Source organism: Dipodomys merriami, unplaced genomic scaffold (assembly GCF_024711535.1).
Source record: "Dipodomys merriami isolate MVZ:Mamm:240054 unplaced genomic scaffold, mDipMer1.0.p SCAF_2, whole genome shotgun sequence".
Taxonomy (NCBI): Eukaryota; Metazoa; Chordata; class Mammalia; order Rodentia; family Heteromyidae; genus Dipodomys; species Dipodomys merriami.
The window spans coordinates 46,391,955-46,414,409 of NW_027203381.1; the positions used below are offsets into that span (position 1 = coordinate 46,391,955).

A 22,455-nucleotide genomic window follows, 5' to 3' on the forward strand; every position below is an offset into this window, starting at 1 on the left:
CATGACAAAGCACCCACAAATGGGATGGCTTAAGTGACAGAAATGTATCTCACAACCTGAACATGAGAGGTCTAAGGTCAACTAAAAGCCCACTCCATGCTTCTTCTGAAGGTGCTAAGACAGATCCTGTTTCACATCTCCTAAAATGTAGCTACATAATGCTCATTTTTATGTAGCATTCTCCTTATGTACATAGGGGGACAAACAATAGCATTGAATTAGGGGCCCTTCCCACTTTATTATGGTCTTAAGTTATGACATCTGTAATGATCCTATTTCCAAATCAAGTCTTATTCTGAGTCACTTAAAGCAAAGATTTCAACATCCCATAACAAGGGATGTGAGACTGGACAATGGTCAAATAATAGAGGATGTGAATAATACATGGATAGTGAAAAAATTGTTCACTTCTCCAGTGCTCTCTCGGGACTTGTGGTCCATAACAAAAGACAGACTTAATAATAGAGCAGGCAGGTCTTCACTAAGCATTTTGTTTCATGTCTTCTAGTGAAGATGGAAAAACTGAAGTCTTCTGCAAAGCAAGGTATTGTGTCAAGCACCAGAGTGGCAAATTCAAAACTTAGATCAGTTTCTTCTTGTTTCCTATTTGCTGTGTCCTGTGTCCAACACCAAGAGCTAGGCTATCAAAAACAGTATTTCCCTTGAGCCCATCTTAGCTATCAGTTTCAGTGGTAAATGAAAGGGTGGTGACTTTCTGTATTTGAACTTGAGCATCAAAACTCCCATATCTCTCTTATTCCACAGAAGGAAGTCCCTACCCCATCTTTTATAGTATCCCAGTAAAGACCGAGTATATTGACCCTTTGCTCCTCTATTTGTCCATCCAGTTTCTCTGTCTTATTGTGTCAAAGCCTGGAACCGTTCCAAGATGGTGATCCAAATGGGCCAACCTAATTGATTTGCTTCTTAACTGGTGGTGGGTAATTTTTCAGTGGCAGTAAGTCAGTCTCCACCTTTTCTTCTCTTCTGGAGTCTTTAGGCTTTAATGACTACTTTGAAGAATAAAATAAGATACATTATATTTTCTCCCATTTTTCAGGTTGCCTTTGCACTACTGTTGGCTATTTTCTTTTCAGTTGGATGCACTTTTCAGCTGGATGTAGTCCCACTTGTCTATTTTACTTTGGCTTTTTGTTGCCTGTGCTTTTTGTGTCCTATCCAGAAAACCATTGCCAAGATTAATATCATGAAACTTGTCTCCTGCTTTCTTCTAGCAGTATTACTGTTTCCTGTCTTTAAGTCATCAACCAAATCACTTGCATTGCTTTTGTGTAGTGTGCAAGTTAAAGACCCAATTTTGTTCTTTTTGAAAGTAGAACTCTCTTCTTCTCAATATTACTTGTTAAATATCCTTTCCCAGTTGTGTATTCTTGGCACTGTGTCAAAGGTCAGCTGACTGTTCTATTCCATTGATTCATGTGTCCATCATGATACACCCTACCACTTGGGTTACCATAACTTAATAATATACTTAGAAATCATGAAGTGTGATACTTCCAGTCCTATTCTTCTTTCTTACAGTTGATTATCATATTTGTCATATTCTATAGATTTTAGTGACTCCATGTGAATTTTAGATTTTTTTTATTCTGGTGAAAATGTCATTGGGATTTTGATAGGAGTTGTTGCATTTTGTATATTTGTTTGGGTAGCATTCACATTTTGGGGTGGTGTGTGTGTGTATGTGTGTGTGTGTGTGTGTGTGTGTGTGTGAGAGAGAGAGAGAGAGTGCATGCACGTGCATGCATGCACACACATACACACCAGTACAAAAGCTTAAACTCAATCTGGGATTTTTTCACTCAAGACTGGTGTTCTACCACTTGAGCCACACTCTACTTTTGACATTTTTCTAGTTAATTGGAAATAAGAGTCTCTTGGACTTTTCTGACCAGGCTAACTTCAAACTACAATCCTTATCTCTCAGCTGAGTTGCTAGGATTATAGGTATAAGACACTGGCAGGGCTGGGAAGGTCGCTCAGTGGTAGAGCACTTGCCTTGCATGCATGAGGCCCTGGGTTCGATTCCTCAGCACCACATAAGAAAAAAGAAAAAAGCCGGAAGTGGTGCTGTGGCTCAAATGGAGAACGCTAACCTTGAGCTTAAGAGCTGAGGGACAGCACCCAGGCCCAGAGTTCAGGCCTACCACCAGACCTTTCCCCCCCCCAAAAAAAAGACACTGGCACCAGGCTTATTTTAACAATATTAAGTTTTCAAAACCATGTATCTACCAAGAGGTAAATTTCCAAAATTTGTAAGGAAGTCCTACAACTGAATAGCTTAAAGTTCAACTTCCTGACTTAACATGGGCTACAGTTTTGAATAGACATTTCTCACAAAAGACATACAAATAGCATATAAAAGATATATAATATATGATATGTACAAAAATGCTCAGTATCACCTATGATCAGGAAAATAAAAATGCAAATCTCATCAAACCATCATCTTTAATTTTCCAGGATAGTTACTATTTAAAAAAACAAAAATAAGCTAAGTGCTGATGAGAATGTAGAGAAGTTCAAGCCTACAGGTGAAAGTGAAAAATGGTATAGTTACTGTAAATAACAGTACAAAGATTCCCCCAAAGAAAAATAATGATGGAAATACTATATGACCAAAAAATTCCATGTTGTCTTTTTACCCAAAGGAATTGAAACCAAGGAGTTTGATATTAGTATTCCTATGTCTATTACAGGTCCATTTACAATAACCAAGACATGGACACAATCTAAATGTCCACCAATGTATTAAAAAATAAGGAAAATGTGGTTCATCCACACAATGGATTATTATTTGGCCTTAAAACAGAAGAAAATCCTACCACTATGATAATATACACAAACATTCAGAAAATTACACTGAATGAGCCAATCACAGAAACACAAACACTGCATACTTCTGCTTATATGAGGCATCTAAAATAGTTAAGTTCATAAAACCGAAGGCAAATGGTGGTTCTTAGAAACTGGACAGGAGAAAATTGGCCATGGGGAAATGGCATGAAGCTTCAGTAAAGTCAGATAGATAAGCCCTAGTGCGACCTGCTGTACAACATCCTGGTCAACAACGATTTATTATGCACTCAAGATTAACTCAGAAGGGAAGAGCTCATGTGAAGGGTTCTTAATCCGATTAAAAATAAAATAAAACATAATATGTGGCTTATTTTTGTTCAAATTCAGGGATTCAGACTCCCTGGGTAGATGCAAGTAGTTAACATGGTTTCCTTAAAATTGCAAAGAAGTGTCTGCCATCTTTGGTCTGTTCTTCAGACTTTTGGCATCTTGGGTGGCCTATTATGCACTTAACACATTGAGGAGTAAATAATTTCTGTTGCAAATGGCATGCTGTTCAGCTGTAGGACATGTCTCGCACAGTTTGGATAGTCTATACTGCTTCTAATCACACTGCATCTCTCCTTTACACACACACACCATTTCACCTTTGTCCTCCTATTCAAAGATAAGCTTGAAACAATCTTTTGAGGTGATTGTATTTTACTCCCTCTGTGCATAGGATTTCAAAAAGCAAAATATTGATCAACCAACTATCCTGAATTGTCTCAGAAATACTCCATTTTTCCTAAACAAGCTATTCTCCTTGGTTGCTATTGAAGATACTCTTATCAAATTCATAATTTGAAAATGGCAGGAGATTAATTATAGGAATGCTTTTCAATTTCAATAGTCAATTAACAGGCAATTGTATGAAGGCCACAATAATTACATTGTTCTGCAAGCATTGCACTACAAGTCTTATTTGAGTATATTTAGACTTTTAAAAGAGAATCTGATTAGCATTTCTTTTTAAAATGAATTTGACATTCAAAGGGTTCATGGATTTACTTTGGATATTAGATTACAAATTAATGCTGATCAAATTAGCATTAAATGTTTATACAGTCCAAGCCACCATCTCAGAGAGTATTTTTCATGAATTCCCATGAGAACTGTCATTAGGTTCAGGTGTAAGAAATCAGAAGGAACCCTGAATCCCATAGATCCTATTAAAACATTTCTTCTTCATATTAAGGTTGCTTTGGATCAGTCTGAAAGATCTATTCTACTGTAGGAAACTGAAAAAAAGAGATCTATTTTATTTCTCTCTCGACCCTCTGTTTTTTATGCCAGCACTGGGATTTGAACTCAGGGCCTAGGCACTGCCTCTTAGTCTTTTTGCTCAAGGCTGACAACTGCTTGATCCAAAGCACTTCTGGCTTTTTTTTTGGTGGTTAGCAAGAGATAAGAGTCTCACAGACTTTCCCACCTGGGCTGGCTTTAAACAATGACCCTCAGATCTTAACCTCCTGAATAGCTACGATTACAGGTGTGAGACAATGGCATTTGGCTGTCTTCTGTTTTCTTATGGATTTTTTTTCAGTTTTGACCAAAGAGGAAAGTTAGAGTAAGGACAGGTTCTTGAAACTTGTCCTGGAAATATTCGATATTATGGTCCTATGCTGTCAAAGCACAGATCCTAATCATATAGTTTGATGACTTGTGACAAATATATAATCAACATTGGAATCGCAATAAGCTTCTCCATCATGGTAGAAAGTCACATGACATTTCACAATAGAACCATAGAATGACAAGTACAGCTACTATCTGGGGCAGAAATAATCAGGCTCATGTCTTTGGTGTTTGGAAGAATGGGAAAGGCTATTGTTGATTCTTAGGTTCACTGGAAGACCCCCACCTCCTTCAAACATTTGATGGAGCTCTGGCTTTAGTGTTTAAGAACTAGGCTTACCTTTTGGCTCTGTTTCTAGTTATTAGAATTGTCTAAATCCCTGAGCCTCAGTTTCTTTATCAGTAATGATGTTGAAAATCCTACCTCATAAGGCTATTGTAAAGATTAACTGAAGTACTTTTATGTGTCTGGCACTTAAAGATGCTTAATTGATTTTCTATTTGCCTCATCTTGTTAAAATATTGAATATTGAGGCTTTTCTCTCCTTCTTCCCCCCCCCACACAAGCAATTAAAAGCTATAGTCCAAAGTAATTGCTTATTATCTACAAGTCCCTCAGTTTTATCCCAAGCCCTGAAAATGAAAAGGCCTACAAAGGAGGAGGCAACAATGCTTGATAAGAAATGTACTCATTACCTTGCTCATGAAATTGTAACCCCTCTGTAGGGTATTTTCACAATAAAAACAACTTATTAAAAAAAAGAAAAGGCCTGTATGGATGAGGGTATGTGTGCATTATATTCCAGTCTTAGAGGACATTGCATTTGGAAACATACTTTTTCTCATCAGAAAACTAATCCTTGCTAATGCATTAGTACACTGGAGTTATTTCCCTTTCAGGTAACATATTTGCATTTTAATTTAAGCCTTTAGGAAAGGTGAGGAGGTTGGGGTAAGTTATGATATTTGTAGCCAGGTAGCTATAGTACTCTTTAAATTCCAAAAGCCCTCCATCCACACATGTGCACAGTTGCCTACATTACCTGTAGGTGACTTTTGTCAGGAAAAGCTGATACGTATAGGTTGCAGACAAATTTTGGACAAGTTGATTTAAATAGACTCCCACAAGCATTCAAGTCAGAGCCTGGCATCTAAGTGCTATCCCAGGGGAGTGACATTCCCATGGTTGAAATAACAGTTGACTATCATAGCTTATTGGATGAGAAGTATTATGATCAGGGAGCAGGCAGTGTCTCTCTGGTTGCAATCCTCTCAAGAAAACAATCCTATTGCTTCTACTGGAGTCACAAGCAGGATGTGGGGAAGGGAAGCTGATTGGCTTTCCACTAAAATATATTCAAATTCAGAGCCCCCACTGAGGAAGCATCAAAACACCCAATTGAGCATTTTGGAGGATGGTGTTCCAAGCCCGGGTTAAATCCTCTATGTGAGCTCTTCCTCCTTTCTTCTCTCCCTTCTTTCACTCCTTCCTTCCTTCCTACCCTCCTTTCCACCCACCCCCTTTCTTTTTCATTGGGATTTTGAACTCAAGGTCTTACGCTACTTGCACTATTTCCCCAGCCCTTTCTACTTCAGTTATATTTCAAATACTCTCTCATGCTTTTGCCAAAGCCAAAGTTATGCAGATAACCTGCATAACCTGCTAACTCTGCCTGTGCATAATTGGAATTTCAGGTGTGCAGCCATTATGTCCAGTTTATTCTTTCATATATCTGTCTGTCTGTCTGACTGTCTGTCTGTCTATGCCTAGGCTGGTCACAAACCACCATCTACCATTTTCTCTTCTCAGATACCTGCTCTTCTCATTTCCTAAAATGAAGGCAGCTAACCTCATCTCTCTGAGTATCCATCACTGTGCAAGGTTCTCCCTTCCTGTGATGGACTTGAAAACCTTCTTTATTGTTAGCTAGCCATGATTCCATATCAGTTGCTCTTTCAAGTTAAGTCCCGTTCATCTTAAGTTTCTTCATGCTAAAAAAAAATCCCAAAACATTAAAACTTGTCTTGTGAGTAGAAGATACTCTGAGAGTGAAGATTTTGTTTTTATTACTGTCCTTGTGTAGCTTGGTAGATTTTGAATTAAATAGAAGACCTGCAAGAATTTATATACCATCAAGATGTAAAGTTGCCATGAGTACTAATCCTAAAGTAGGCATTACAAAGTAATTGTTGCTTGGCTTAAACCTGATGATGATATGAACAAAAAATTAGAATCTTTTGTATTTCTCCAATGTATTTAGGCACAATCTTTGTTTCCTTCAACTCATACTCAGCCAAATATGAATCAGGAAGGTATGTGTTGTGATCATGGACAAAAATACAGCATATAATGCAAGAGAAAGCAGATACTTAATACTATTAAATACTATTAATTCTTCAGCTCCCAATTGCTTTTTTTACATTTGTCTATCAGCAGCAAGCTCTCAGTGGATTCTCTGGGTAGAAACTTCAGTGTACAGAAAACAGTTAATTTTATAGACTAATGAACAAGGAGCACAGGGGACACTATTAAGCACAGCTTTGCTCCTTTGACCATAATTTAGTTTACAAAGCACCCCTCCAGTGGGGGTTTCTTCATATTTCTGTTATAATGCTTGTCATTTAGAATCAATTGTCAATGTCAATTGGTATTAGCCAAATAAGTATCAAAATTAGAAGTACCAGTTATAGGAAAGAAAAATATATCAAAGCAAAGTCTTCCTTCTTATTGTGACTAAATACTCCATTTTGCTGGTCCAAAAGAGAGGGAAAGATGGTACCAGTAAACTTGATGCCATAAGGAGAAAATCAACTCATCAACAAGTAATCAGATTTATAGGTTTAAAAAAGTCTTTAGAGGAACTAAAAGAGTGTCTTGGGCACATATTACTAAAATATGAGCTTTGAGATTCTAGCAAAACCATATAGATATACCCCTCCTTTTAAGCCAAAATTCTAGAAAAAGAAAAGCACCATGACAGCAAAGTTCCTGAAACTTCTGTTTAAAATAAGCCATTAAGGGATGACATGGATGGAGATTAATTGTATCCATAAACTGCTTTGTTTTATAACAGTGCACGTGTTATATGGTAGTACAACCACTAGAGGATAATAAATAAATGATAAAATAATAAAAATAAGCCATTCAATCTGGCAGTGGCTACGTCTTCAGAACTCTCTCATTTTCAAGAGAGCCTCACTCTCATTGCTTTTTTACACAAGGCTGGCAACCACTTGAGCCACACCTCTATTTCCCACTTTTCACTGGTTAATTAGAGATAAGAGTCTAGTGAACTTTTCTGCCAAAGCTGACTTTCAAGTGAAATAATCAGATCTAGCCTACAAACCAACTAAGATTACAGGCATGAATCACCAGTGCCTAGTTTAATAAGTTTAATAATCTTAAATGCACCTGTGGGTCCTTGGCATTTCTAAATAGAGTAGGATAATTCTAACTGCTCAAAGAGTAAAACCACTCAACATAGACAAGCAAGAGACCTTGTGTTGAGTTAGTGCCAATACCCAACCCTCCGTAAGCCCTGATATGAAAGATAAATGACAAGTATTTTCCACATATCTGTCCTTGCTTTCCACAGAGAGAACTTTAAATCAAATTTTTAGCTTTATGTCATTTGAGAGAATAGTGTGAAGGGCTTTCAGAAACAGAGCTATGATTAAAGCTTGAAAGGATTGAGAACAGATAGGTGGAAGATGTGGGCTTATTTTTAATAGGGTTGGGAACCAAAACAAGGAGGTAAGGTACTCTAAATTCTTAAGGGAAATAAGGGGTATATATTGGACAAAATATTTTTTACCTTCCAACCTCACAAATGAATTTGGTAGGCAACTCTTTGTCACTACAAAATATCAGGAAAGAAAAATAAGTAATAAGGGAATTGGGCACTGGTGACCCATGCCCATAAATCGTATCTACTCAGGAGGCTGAGATCTGTAGGTTGAGGTTTGAAGCCAGTATAGGCAAAAAAATCACTTGAGGAATACTTATCTCCAGTTAAATATTAAAAAGCCAGAATAGTGGTAGAGTGCCAGCCTTGAGAGAAAAAGTTAAGCAAGATGAGGCTCTGAATTCAAGTGCCAGTATACGAAAGAGAGAGAGAAGGGGGGAGAAGGGAAAACAGAAAAGAAAAGAGACAAATTAATATATTTAACAATCTGGATCAGACACATTACACCATGCAAAAGAATCTACTAGAAGAAGAAATAAAAATACCAAGTTTAGAAAAGGAAAACATTTTACTGGGACCAAAGGCCACAGCTCTTCTTTTGAAAGGCAGTAGGTCTTTGTGGACACTAGGACACAGTCCCACGGTTTTAACGCAGGTAGCAGGCAGTGAACTTCCCAGAGATCCAGAGTGCTCCACTGTCAAAGTGGAAGGTATGAGCCTTGGGTGCCAAACGTTGCCTCATTATAAGAGCCAGCGATGGGATCCCTCCTGAGGCTCTCTGTTTGGTGGAACAGGGAGGGGAATTGTGTTCTGGCATTAGGCTTCCCAATCACCTGCCTCATGTTCCAAGGGGAGTGATGTTTGCTGAGATGCATTTATGCTCATTTTCTGTTTTCATCATAGCTTGCACAGATTTGTATTCATGATCACCTGAGCAGATGGTGCAAGCTTGTAGTATGTGTGGTAGTTTGTGTGTGTGTGTGTGTGTGTGTGTGTGTGTGTGTGTGTGTGTGTGTGTGTGTGTGTGTGTGTGTGTGTGTGTGTGTAGGTAGGTAGGTAGATAAATTTGTGTCTAGATGGTTTCATAAACTTGGAAGAGCCACAGTGGACTTTGATACCAAACTTTCTTTCCATAGATTCACATGAAGAATAGAATTGGCCTTCTCAATTCTCAAACTCTGCATCCATTCATTCGGACAACTGAGGATCAGCCCACGTCTGTCATCCCAGTGCTCAAGAAGCTAAGTTAGAATATCATGAGCTTGAGGTCTGTCTAGTCTACATAATGAGATACCTATCTTTACAAACCAAGCCATAGCCAGGTGTCAGTGGCTTCACATTTGTAATCCTAGCTACTCGGAAGGATCAGGTTTGAAGATCATGGTTCAAAGCCAGCCCAGGCAAGAACATTCCTGAGACTCTTTTGTAAAATTTATTTTTATTTTTAGTTATTGTAGAGTTGATATACAGAGGGGTTACAGTCAAAAGATAAGCATCTGTGCCCAATGATTGTCTCATGCCTTAGTGACGGAGCTAGGTGGGCACCTTCTGAGACTCCTATCTCCAATCAACCACAAAAAGCCAGAGTGGACCTGTGGCTCAAAGCAGCCTTAAGCACAAAAGTTCAGGGACAATGTCCATGCCAAGTTCAATGCCAAGAACAGAAAAAAAATGTAGGGGGAAGGGATTTTTTTCTTGTCATTATCATATCAAAACATATCATTCACATATCACATATCAAAACAATCATTCATATGGCAGTTACATTGTATGAGTTATTACCAGTAATCTAGAGAAGATTTAAAGAAAGAAGATAAACATTGGTTCTGTACATACAGGTAAATATTATACCATTTTATATAAAGGAATGAAGGGTCTATAGACTTCAGTATTTGCAAGGACCAGAGAAACAACCCTCATGGATACCAAGGGATGATTGTATCTTCCTTCAGACTCGAAAATACAAATTTTAAACCATATAAAATACTTTTTAGAAATTTCATGTTAAGTCAAATGTGATCAGATGTGGTCAGCAGTCTCCATTAACCAAGGTGACAGGTAAGCTGAGAAACAGTTGGTTTTCACATTGTGTTAGTGCTGGACTGAGGAATTGCATGAGCCAAACCCTACCTAGTACAGAACTAACTGGTTGCAAGCCAGTAGTTTCTGGAGGAGGGTGCATCAACCTGCTGTTTGCTTAAGCTCATGGTACAGAGTGAAGCAAATGTAGAACATGGTCCACACAAGAAGAAAGGCGGCTGACCAGTCCTTGCTGCCAAAGAGAAGCAACGCACTCTATTCAAGATGAAATGGAAGAAAGATCTAGATTATCCACATTTCATCTGGATAGCAGAATTAACTGGATCGTGCTTTCTTCATTTGATAAAGTTCTCAAGCAACTGCTTTGGAGCAGGCATTGGGGAGGTACGGGCAGCCAAGAGAATTTGATTCTGATCACTTGAGGTAGTACAAGGTAGGAGAGCAGTCACGTTTAAAAAAAAAAAGGATATCACTTAATTAGTGTGAAATAAAGCTTATATAAGATACTAAGGAAGCCCAGTATGAAACAAAGCTTATATAAGATACTAAGGAAGCCCAGCACTATTATCATCAGAAGCTAGAGGAAGTAGAAGCTGGAATACACTTCTCCCAGGGTCTTCAAATCAAGAATATAGGATTAAGACAAGCCTGGAGTCTTAGCCTGAAATTCTATCTCTTGGGAATCAGGAATCACGAGTCATGTTTTGAAGCCAGTGAAGGCACAAAGTTCACAAGATCATTTCAACCAATGGCTGGGAGTAGGGTATGTGCTTGCGATCCCACCTACTGGGGAAGCACAATGACCGGGCATCATGGTATGCGTGTTGCATCTCCAGAGACAGTATAAGAAGACCACAGGTCAGGCCAGTCTAGATATAATGGGAGACTCTACCTTGAAAATAACCAAAATGTAGAAAGGGACTGGAGATGTGCCTGCTTAGCAAGAATGAGTCCTTCAGCTCCATCAAAACAAAGTTAAAGATACACATAAATATGAGAATGATCTGATCAGGGTTCAGCTGTTTTTATGACACTATGCGCTTCCATAGCGTCCCCCCATTTCTTTGCCTTTTTCTTTCTTTCTTTTCTTTTCTTTTCTTTTCTTTTCTTTTCTTTTCTTTTCTTTTCTTTTCTTTTCTTTCCTTTCCTTTCCTTTCCTTTCCTTTCCTTTCCTTTCCTTTGCTTTGCTTTTTCTGTTTCTTTTTCTTTTTCTTTTTCTTTTTCTTTTTCTTTTTCTTTTTGTTGTTGGTTTGGGGCTTGAACTCTGGGCCTGTGTGCTGTCCCTCAGCATTTCAGCTCAAGGCTAGGGCTCTACCCTTGAGCCACAGCACCACTTCTGGTTTTCTGAGTGGTTTATTGGAGATAAGAGTCTCACAGACTTTCCTGCCCTGCCTGGCTTCGAACCACAATCCTCAGATCTCAGCCTCCTGAGTAGCTAGGATAACAGGTGTGAGCCACCGGCGCCCCACCCCAATTCCTTTTTCTTTGGATGCTTTCTCCTTACCCAAGGATAAAACCCTTCAAATAGTGAACCTCTCCAGCCCAGTTATGCCCTGTTAAAGCTATCTATTATGGCTCCCAATCCTCCTTCAGTGCCTCTGAAGAGATGGATGAGCTAATCAGAACAAATAGGTCCATCCCAATGATATAATGGGTAATTGTACGTTATCCTTTGTCACTGGGACAAAGTAAATATAATATTTGTTTGTTTGTGTATATTTTTCCTTTGCTTTACAATTTTTTAATTTTATTGTTATGATGTTGTACAGAGAGGTTACAGTTACATGAGTAAGGCAATGAGTACACTACTTGTCGATCATTGTTACCCCTTTCCTTGTTATTGTCCCACTATCCCTCCCCTCCCCACCTCCCATACTCCTATTCCCGCCGTCCCCCCTCTGTTTTAAACATACCATGTGATTTTAATTTTTGTTGTTGCTGTTGTTGTTTCCTTTGTATGTTCTTTCCCCTATGGCATACCCCTGTTGTCACTGTACTCAATTTTGATACCCTACATCTTGTATATACATATGTCTAACCTGGGGAGAGGAAGGGGAATAAACAAAACAATGAAACAAGGACACAGGATGATCCACTGCAACAAAGATATTCACGGGAGACTATATTGGAAACCAACTTTGCAAAGTGTATTTTATTATTTTTTTAGTTTTTTAAGTACAGAAAAGGCTAACCGCTATTTATTTTATTTATTTTATTCTCTATATTCTTTTTAATTATTTTTTTTAATTGTATTTTATTTTATTTGAGAACATACTGTACAGGGGGGCTACAATTACATGGGCAGGATAATGCATACATTTCTTACCAAGCATTGCAGCCTCCTCCTTTGTTTACCCTTCACTTCCCTTCCCCGCCTCCCCCTCCCCCCACCCAATTTTACCCCCCTCCCCCCACCCAATTATACCCCCCTCCCCCCCCCCACCGACATTATAAAGCTGGTTTTGACATGACATTTTGTACTTCTCATTGTTGCAACAGGTCCACCTGAATCCTTAAACGACTTGTTTGTCCCCATCTCCTCCACATGTTATACTGACATCAAATATAGTGAAAGCGGGGGTTACACTGTGGGGGAGGGACATACAAAGCAACAAAGAAATAATCTTATAAATGCGTTAGAAACACATGCATGAAAGAAACGAAAACATTAAAATACATATTTAAGGGTTCATTTTCCTAACATCACATTATCTGACCTTTTCTTTTTAATTAATTAATTAATTATTGTGAAAATACCGTACAGAGAGAGGGGTTACAATTACATGGGCAAAGTAATGAGTACATTTCTTATCAAGCATTGTTGCTTCCTCCTTTGATTCCCCTTACCATCCCTTCCCATCTCCCCCCACCCCTACTCCCCCATGCCAAAGTTGTAAAGTTCATTTTCAACATAACTTCGTGTATATCTCATTGTTGCAATGGGTCCACCTGTATCCCTATTTAAACAAATTGTTTTTTCCCTTCCCCTCCACAAATTATACCAACATCAAATACAGTGAAGGCAGGGGTTATACCGTGGGGGAGGGACATACAAAGCAACAAAGAAATCATCTTATAAATATGTTAGAAACAGTCTCAAGAAAGAAAAAAACATTTGAATACATATCTTAGGATTCATTTCACCTAACATCAACTTATCTGACCTTTTCTGCTTGACTCAGACATGCACTAGTTATTGCAAATAAGGAAAACCATGGGACCTATGTTTCTTTGGGCCTAGCTTACTTCACTTAATATAATTTTTTCCAAGTCTTTCCATTTCCTAACAAATGGGGCAATGTCATTCTTTCTGATGGAGGCATAGAATTCCATTGTGTATATATACCACCTATTCTTGATCCATTCATCTACTGAAGGGCATCTGGGTTGGTTCCATATCATAGCTATGGTAAATAATGCTGCAATAAACATAGTTGTGCTGGTAGCTTTAATATAGTCTTGTTTGTGATCATTTTGGTAAATGCCCAAAAGTGGGATTGCTGGGTCATAAGGGAGCTCTATGTGGAGTCTTTTGAGGAACTTCCATACTGCTTTCCAAAGTGGTTCAACAAGTTAACACTCCTATATCCCTTCTGTCCACATCCCCTCCAGCATCTGTTGTTATTAGAGTTCTTGATTATAGCCATTCTAACTGGGGTGAGGTGGTATCTCAATGTTGTTTTGATTTGCATTTCTTTTATGGCTAGGGAGGTTGAGTATTTCTGCATGTGTCTATTGGCCATCCTTCTTTCCTATTCAGAGAAGTTTCTCTTTAAGTCTTTAGCCCACTTATTTATTGGGCAGTTGTTTCTTTGAGGATTTGTTGTTGGGGGATTTAATTTTTTGAGTTCCAGGTATATTTTAGATATGAGACCCTTGTCTGTTATATGGCTAGTGAAGCCCTTTCCCAATCTATGGGCTTTCTATTGATCTTTCTAGCTATGTCCTTTGCCATGCAGAAGCTCTACAATTTCAGGCAATCCCATTTGTCCAACTTTTCTTTGGTTGTGTTTCTGAGTCTGTCTTTTTCTTTGGGGGGAGGGGGAGTCCGGTCGTGGGGCCTGAACTCTCAGCCTGGGTGCTGTCCCTCAGCTCTTCAGCTCAAGTCTAACGCTCTACCACTTGAGTCACAGTGCCACTTCCGTCTTTTTTCTTTTTACTTATGTGGTGCTGAGGAATTGAACTCAGGGCCTCAGGCATGCAAGGCAAGTGCTCTACCACTGAGCCATTGAGTCTCTTTTAAGAAAATGTCGGGCTGTGCCAAGGAGACCTAGGGTTTCTCCTATTCCTTCCTGTAATGTTTACAGAGTGTCTGCTTTGACTCCGAGGTCTTTGATCCATTTGGAGTTGATTCTGGTGCAGGGTGATATGTAGAGATCTAGCTTTAGTTTTCTACAAGTGATTAACCAATTTTGCCAGCACCATTTACTGAAGAGGCTGTCTTTCTTCCATTCTATTTTTTTAGCTCCCTTATCGAAGATTAGATGGCTATAGGTCTGTGGGTTCATTTCTGGGTTTTCAATCCTATTCCATTGATCCTGAGGTCTGTTCTTGTGCCAGGACCAAGCTGTTTTGATTACTTTGGCTTTATAGTAGAGTTTGAAATTTGGTATTGATATTCATCTAGCATGGTTCTTTCTGTCAAGGATCGTTTTTGCTATTTGGGGTCTTTTATTGTTCCATATGAATTTTTGGATTGCCTCTTCTATTTCCTTGAAGAATGACATTGGAATATTGATAGGTATCACATTGAATTTATAGATAGCCTTGGGAAGTATTGCCATTTTCACGATGTTGAACCTTTCAATCCAGGAGCATGGGAGGTTTTGCCACTTTCTAACTTCTGTTTTGATTTCCTTTTTCAGGTTTTTAAAGTTTTCATCACAGAGGTCCTTCACTTCTTTGGTTAATTCCTCGATATTTTATTTTTTGTGGGGCTATTCTGAATGGAGTTGCTGTCCTGATTTCAGCCATGCTTTTCTCATTGTTAGAATACAGAAAAGCCATTAATTTTTGAGGGTTAATTTTATACCCTGCTACTTTGCCAAAGTTTCAGATCAGCTTGAGTAATTTGGGAGTGGAGTCCGTGGGATTCTTTAAGTACAAGATCATGTCATCTGCAAAGAGGGAGAGTTTTACTTCATCTTTCCCCGTTTGGATCACTTTTATGTTTGCATCTTGTCTTATTGCTGTAGCTAGGCATTCTAATACTAAATTGAAGAGAAGTGGAGAGAGTGGACATCCTTGTTTCATTCCTGAGTTAAGAGGAAATGGCTTTAGTTTTTCACCATTAAGTATAATGCTGGCTGTAGGTTTGTCATATACAACCTTTATTGTATTGAGGAATGTTCCATGGATTCCTAGTTTTTCCAGAACCTTCATCATAAAGGGATGTTGGATCTTGTCAAATTCTTTTTCTGTATCTATTGAGATAACCATGTAGTTCTTATCCTTGCTCTTGTTGATGTGATGAATTATATTAATTGATTTGTGTATATTGAACCAGCTTTGTATCCCTGAAATGAATCCTGATTGATTGTGGTGTATGATTTTTTTGGATGAATTGTTGAAGTCGATTGGCCAAAATTTTGTTGAGAAGTTTTGCATCAATGTTCATCAAAGAAATGGGTCTATAGTTCTCTTTCTTTGATGAGTCCCTGCCTGGTTTTGGGATGAGGGTTATGATGGCTTCATAGAATGAGTTCGGTAGTGAACTTTCTCTTTCAATTTCATTGAAGAGTTGGAGGAGTATTGGTGTGATCTCTGCTTTGAAGGCCTTGTAGAATTCTGCTGTAAATCCATCCGGTACTGGGCTTTTCTTAGATTGGAGGACTCTTATTGCTGTTTCTATTTCAGTGTTTGATATGGGGCTGTTAAGATGGTTTGACTCATCTTGGTTTAGTTTTGGCATGTCGATATTTGCTAGGAAAAGGTCCATTTCTGCCAAGTTCTTGAACTTATTAGCATAAAGGTTTAAGTAGTATTTTCTTAGAATGTTCTGAATCTTGGTTGTTTCTGTGGTGATTTTTCCATTCTCATCTCTGAGTTTATTTATTTGGGTGTGTTCTCTTCTTTTTCTGATAAGATTTGCTAAGGGTCTGTCAATTTTGTTAATTTTTTCGAAGAACCAACTCTTTGTTTTGTTGATTCTTTCTATGGTTTTTTGGAGTCTAATTCATTTAATTCTGATTTAATTTTAATTATTTCTTTCCATCTACTAGATTGGGGTTTATCTTGCTGCTCTTTTTCAAGGAGGTTCAGATGTCTCATTAAATTGTTGGTTTCAGATCTCTCCAATTTGTTGATGTAGGAGCTCAGAGCTGTAAACTTGCCTCTGAGTAGTGCCTTTGCTGTGTCCCAGAGGAGCTGGTAATTTGTGTGTTCATCTTTGTTGAATATCATGAACATTTGAATTTCCTTTCTAATCTCTTCTAATGCACTGGTGAGTCAATAGTGTGTTGTTCAGCCTCCCTGTGTTACAGGACTTTCTCTGGTGGCTTTTGGTGTTGAGTTCTAATTTTATTCCCTTGTGGTCTGAGAGAATGCAAGGTATAACTTCAATGTTTCTGAATTTGGATGTTTGCTTTGTGACCTAAAATGTGGTCTATTTTGGAAAAATTTCCTTGTGCTGCTAAGGAAAACGTGTATTCTAATGCTGCTGGGTGAAATATTTGATAGATGTCTGTTAAATCTAGTTGATCTATGCAATCGTTTAGATCTGCAGTTTCTCTGTTGAGTTTTTGCCAAGTTGATCTATCCAGTGGGGATAGTGGTGTGTTAAAGTCCCCAACAATTAATATTTTTGGATCTATGTGTGATTTGAGGAAAAGTAGTGTTTCTTGGATAAATTTGGGTGCTCTGTTGTTTGGCAAATAGATATTTAGAATTGTAATATCCTCCTTAAGGAGAGATCCCTTCATTAGTATGTAGCGACCTTTATCTCGTCTCAATTTTAATTTGAAGTCTATTTTATCTGTTATTAGGATTGTAACTCTTGCATGTTTATGGGGGGCCTTTGCTTGGTAGATTTTGTTCTAACCTTCCACTTTCAAAATGTTTTTGTTTTTATGGGCAAGTGTGACTCCTGAAGGCAGCAGATAGAAGGATCTTGCTTTTTAATCCAACTAGACAGTCAATGTCGCTTAATTGGAGAGTTAAATCCATTAATGTTGAGAGTTAGGACTGAGAGGTGTTTGGTAATTCCTGCCAGGTTATCCACTTTCTTGGGGGCTGCAACAATTGGGTTCTTCCTATCGTTCTTGGATTCTCAGTTTGGGTGCAGTTTCTTGTCCTTTATTGTGGTCTTTTTGGTTTTCTATGTGTAAGACATCTTTAAGTATCTTTTGGAGGGCTGGTTTGGTGGGAATGTACTGTATATTTTAATAGGACACTCAAATCCTTGACTTAGAAGATCCATGAAGGGTGAGGTTGGCAAGTTGACAGAGAAAGTATCTGAAACCAGTTGGTTCTCTTGGAACACCTTGAATAATAATACAGATGTAGAAGATTTGTCAATCATATGAGGTTATAAAAAGTTTATCCCAAGCCAGAAAAAAGTTCCCATTTAAAACCATGGAGCTCATATGCTCATTAGCATAGTACTTTTTTTTGATTTCTCAAAAGAATTTCTGAGAAGGCCTTTGATGTATCAAGTATTAAGCCTTTCATGTATCAAATGCTATGTGCCTGGAGGGATTAGTTCTGATTAGAAAAACTTTAGTCTCTGTTCTATCATCTCCCAGCCTTTAACGACTTGTGTATCCTTTCATTAAGAAGCAAATGGCAGCTGGCATTCTTCCGGGGGAGGGGGGGACAATGCTGGCAGGGCCATAGTGTGAGTCTATCCATCCAAGACACTTTAGTTCCCAGTCTGTTGAGGAGACAACAGAGGAAGGCAAAATCTTGCTATCTCTTGGTCCTTGCACACAGTATTTTCTCTGTCTTTCCACATGTTCTTTAAAGATGAGCATTGCTTCTGTGTCTGTTTCCTCAAAAGGCCATTGTATAGTCAATCGCTCAGGAAGAAAGTGTTGCAGCCTTCAGGTGTCTAATGGCCTTTACTAAGGCTGTCTGGCATTTTAATACAGAAAGAAAAACAAAGAAGGACTTTTCTAAGGTCATTTTCTTTATTTTTCTCTTCTCTCTTCTCTCCTTTCCTCTCCTCTCCTCTTCCCTTCCCTTTCTTTCCTCTGTCTTTCTATGAGTCTGTCTCTCTCTGTCTCTGTCTGCCTCTCTGTCCCTGTCTCTGTCTGTTTCTGTCTCTTTCTCTGTGTGTCTCTGTCTCTGTCTCTCTATCTCCTTGTCTCTCTCTTTCTCTGTCTCTGTCTCTCTCTGTCTCTCTGTCTCTTTCTGTCTCTGGTGCTAGTACTCGGGTTTGAAGTCAATACCTTGCACTCCCACTTGGCCTTTACACTCAAGACTGTCCTCTATCACTTGAGATACATCTCCACTTCCAGCTCTTTGTTGTTTAATGGGAGATGAGCCTTGTAGACTTTTCTGCCTGGGAATGCTTCAAATGAATGATCTCTAGATCTCTGCCCCCTGAGTAGCTAGGATCATAGTTATGAGCCACCAGAACTCAGCTTGGAGGTCATAATGATTCATGGCCAAGCCCCTTCTGTGGCTGGGGATTTGAGGGGTGATATTTGTGACATTGTTTGAAGAAGGACTGCTGGGCAAATCCCTGACACTGAGCTTCTTGTCCTTTGTATGCTAGGCCTTGGTTCTTCTGCTACCTTAACTCTTTAAATGGTTTTTTTTGAGTGGTTGTAACTTGATGTAATATTTATATTGGACAAAAAAAGAAAAGAGGAGAAAAGAAAAGCAAAAAAGGATCATGACATGGAAAGGCTCTCATAAATCTCCCCAAGGTGAGGTAGTATCAGAGATCTGCTGGTGGTAGTTCTCTGGAATCTCCAATTATGGAAAATATTCACCCAGAATCCTACATGCTCCCATAGTGCAAAAAGCAAAAGCCAAAGTGATTTCAGCCATTGTCCCCTTTCAGTGACAAGTGATGCCCAGGGACCAATAAGCAGCTCTGCTGAAGCAGAAGTAGAGGCTAATTGAGGGCAGTGACTCCAAGTTTTCCCTCCCAGGCTATTTTGAGTGAGCTTTTAGGCCACTTGGGTTTGTGGCTTACCAGATACACTTGGAAGGATTTGGTTGTTTTTTCTGGCCTATGCCCCAGAGGGCAGGTCATTTTCTTTGTTTTTATTTTTCTATAGGGGAACTCTAGGAAAGGAGTTTGCTTGTGTTATCTGTGTTCAGGACCTTAGGTGTTGAGATTGATTAAAATACCCCTTCGAAGTAAATTTCGGCTCTGTGTGGTTCTTTGAACCGGCTCCTCTGTTTGGTGAGGAAGTAGTGCTCTGCCCAACACACTACCCATGACTCCCTGCTCCTGCAACAATTAGTGACTCTCAGTGCTCTCCACCACTTACTAGTATCCAAGACCACATCACTTAAACTCACTGAGTCTCACTCCTCTCCTCTGTCATAAGATGTCCCAGGTGGGCTGTTGGAAAGGTACATTTGAATGCTTTTTTAACGTCAACAGGTCTCTGAGCCAAGGTAAATTCATGTGACTGATAAAGTCTCCATACTATTCATTTGTGGGGACACAGTGGAGAAAGTGCTGAGTGGTGTGAATGTGCCCAGCATTCAGGAGATAGTGACCAGGATTTAGGGACTGGTTCTAGACTTTGATCAGAGTTGTAAACCCTGTTTGTCTACCATATTCAAACTGAAATCTTTAGAATTGTGGGACTTGGAAGATGATTTGTTTAGACTATTGAATGTAGAATCTTCATGCTGAGAGTCTCATGTGATCAGAAGAAACACTAGAGAGATTGCTTCCTATCTCTCTGTTCTTAACCATGTGTCCTCATGTGTCTTCTGTTACTATAATAAAATGCCTGAAGCAGAATACTGTTATACAGAAATGAGATTTATTTAGCTCACAGCTTTGTAGATTTGAGAGTAAGGTAGCATTATCTGTATGGCTCTTGACCAGGATTTCTAGTCATATCACAATATAGAGGAAGGTACCACGGCAGGAACATGAGTAGAAGGGAGAGATCATATGGTACAACAGGAAGCAAGAGGACAGGAGGATCTAGGCTCACCTTTTTACAACCCATTCTCACAGGAGCTAACTCCCCACCATGAGACCTAACCCAGCCTATGAAACCAGCATTAATCTCTACAGGGAAAAATGAATTCTGTATTCACCTTCCACTAGTCCTACTTCTTTTTTTTGGGGGGGGGGTCCAGTCGTGGGGCCTGAACTCTGGGCCTGGGTGCTGTCCCGAAGCTCTTCAGCTCAAGGCTAGTGATCTACCACTTGAGCCACAGCCCCACTTCTGGCTTTTTTCTTTTTGCTTATGTGGCGGTGAGGAATCGAACCCAGGGCCTCAGGCATGCAAGGCAAGCGCTCTACCACTGAGCCACCCTCCCAGCCCTAGGTCCTACTTCTTAAAAATGCCACTACCTCCAGGGCATTGGTGGCTTCACATCTATAATCCTAACTACTCAGGAGACTAAAATCTGAAGATCACAGTTAAAAGTCAACTCGGTTATACAAATTTGAGAGATACTTATCTCCCATTAATCGGCAACCAGTGGAGATGTGGCTCAAGTGGTAGAGTATCAGTCTTGAGTGAAAAAGCTAAGCAAAAGCATGACATCTTGAGTTCAAGCCCCAAGATTGGCATGTGAGCACATGCTCATGCATACACACATGCACACGAGCACACGCACGCACACACACACATGCACACACATGTTCTACTACTTCAACCTCATCATACAGTGAACCAAGTTTCTAACAGACAAGGTTTTGCAGTATATGCAAATCATAGCACCAAGGTTGGTTGCATGGAGAAGACAACCACCTGCCACCCAAGAAGAGGGCCTTCACTCACACGGCGTCTTCTAGCATTTTAATCATGGACTTCCATGTCTCCAGACAAAACAAGGTGGGAAATCAATGTCTGATGTTTAAGGCACCAGTTTGCAGTATTTTTTTAGAAGCCAGAGCTGACTAACACAGATAGATATCTCTATTGTTTCTCCAAGATGCCTGTTTTTACCTGAAACTAAGAGCCTGTGATGGAAACCCCATAATCAAAGAGAATCTCCTCAATGTAATGGAATAATGAAGGAAGCCTCTTGGGAATTGCTAGGGAGAAAACTAAAGCTCTTAAATTCTTAATCAAGTGATGAAGCATCCATCTCCACTACTACCCAGGACCTTACTGAGGAATGTGAGGTGACAGCTATGGGACCCAGGCTGTGCCATGTGCTCCCAGACTGCATTTCTCCACCCTCAGGAGGGTTGGGACACCTGGGCCCTAGGTTCCTGAGCCACAGGATGAGCGTGATCATGCACAGTGCTTAGTTGTGTCATAACCCTGGTCCTAAGGCTCACAGAAAGAAAGCTGCCTCCCAATGGTGCCAACTAAAAATCAACATGGAGCTCCCGTGCTACCAGCCTCTGGCTTGTTTACAGCTTAGCCTAATATTAACTCAAATCAAAGAAATGAGAGAGAGGAAAGGCTAATTTACCATAGAGCGAATCCCTGGTCTTCCTTCTGGGAATAGTGAAAGAAACACAAAGGCCCAGAGCCCAGCCAGCCTACTGAGTCAGCTCTGTGCTTGGGCCTCAGGTGATACAAGTGAGCAGTCTGTGCAGCTGAGGCCCAGATTTCCCATCACCCATCCTCGGATTCACAGAGATATGTCCCATTTTCAGCATGCCAGAGATATTTCTCCACAGTGCAAGTAGAGGGTAGCTCAGCCGCTTTTCATGGCTGCCTTCCAAACAATAAGCTAAGCAAGGCTCATCATGACAACTCAGACATCTTCTTTTGTTTGTTTGATTTTTATTTTGGAGTTGGTATATATTTGTAACATGAAGGAGTTTTGCTGTGATATTTCCACTTGTGCAATAGTTCAAGCATCTCTATTTAGGGGATGCATGCCCTGTCCATGAAATCAGGGCAGTGGAGAGCAAGTCCTAGATCATTTTCTTGATGGGAACTTTGCAAAATAGTCATCACTAGAGAAGGAAGATCCTGACTTGGTGCTTGTGCCTGGAACTATCCTGAGTACTAAGAGGCAGAGCCCATTGCATTTAATGGTCCTCAATAGCAGCTCTGAATGCACTGATTTGCTTGTATCACTTCAATGCCACTTGGCTGAAGGGAAAGCTGACTGGTCAGACCTGACCATTTAGCAAAACCTGCATTCTCATTTTCTCCATTGCCAGTCTTGGCCTAGGGATTTTGAT

General features: G+C 39.6%; 1 long non-coding RNA gene across 1 annotated transcript in view; it reads left to right on the forward strand.

The window, feature by feature from the left end:
* The window catches only part of LOC138831617 (uncharacterized), a 62,897-nt gene that overhangs the window by 23,125 nt on the left and 17,317 nt on the right, over nucleotides 1–22,455 (forward strand). Inside the window, exon 2 of the long non-coding RNA XR_011373403.1 lies at nucleotides 9,260–9,390. This is a non-coding gene — a long non-coding RNA (uncharacterized lncRNA). The remainder of the gene's footprint in view (nucleotides 1–9,259; nucleotides 9,391–22,455) is intronic.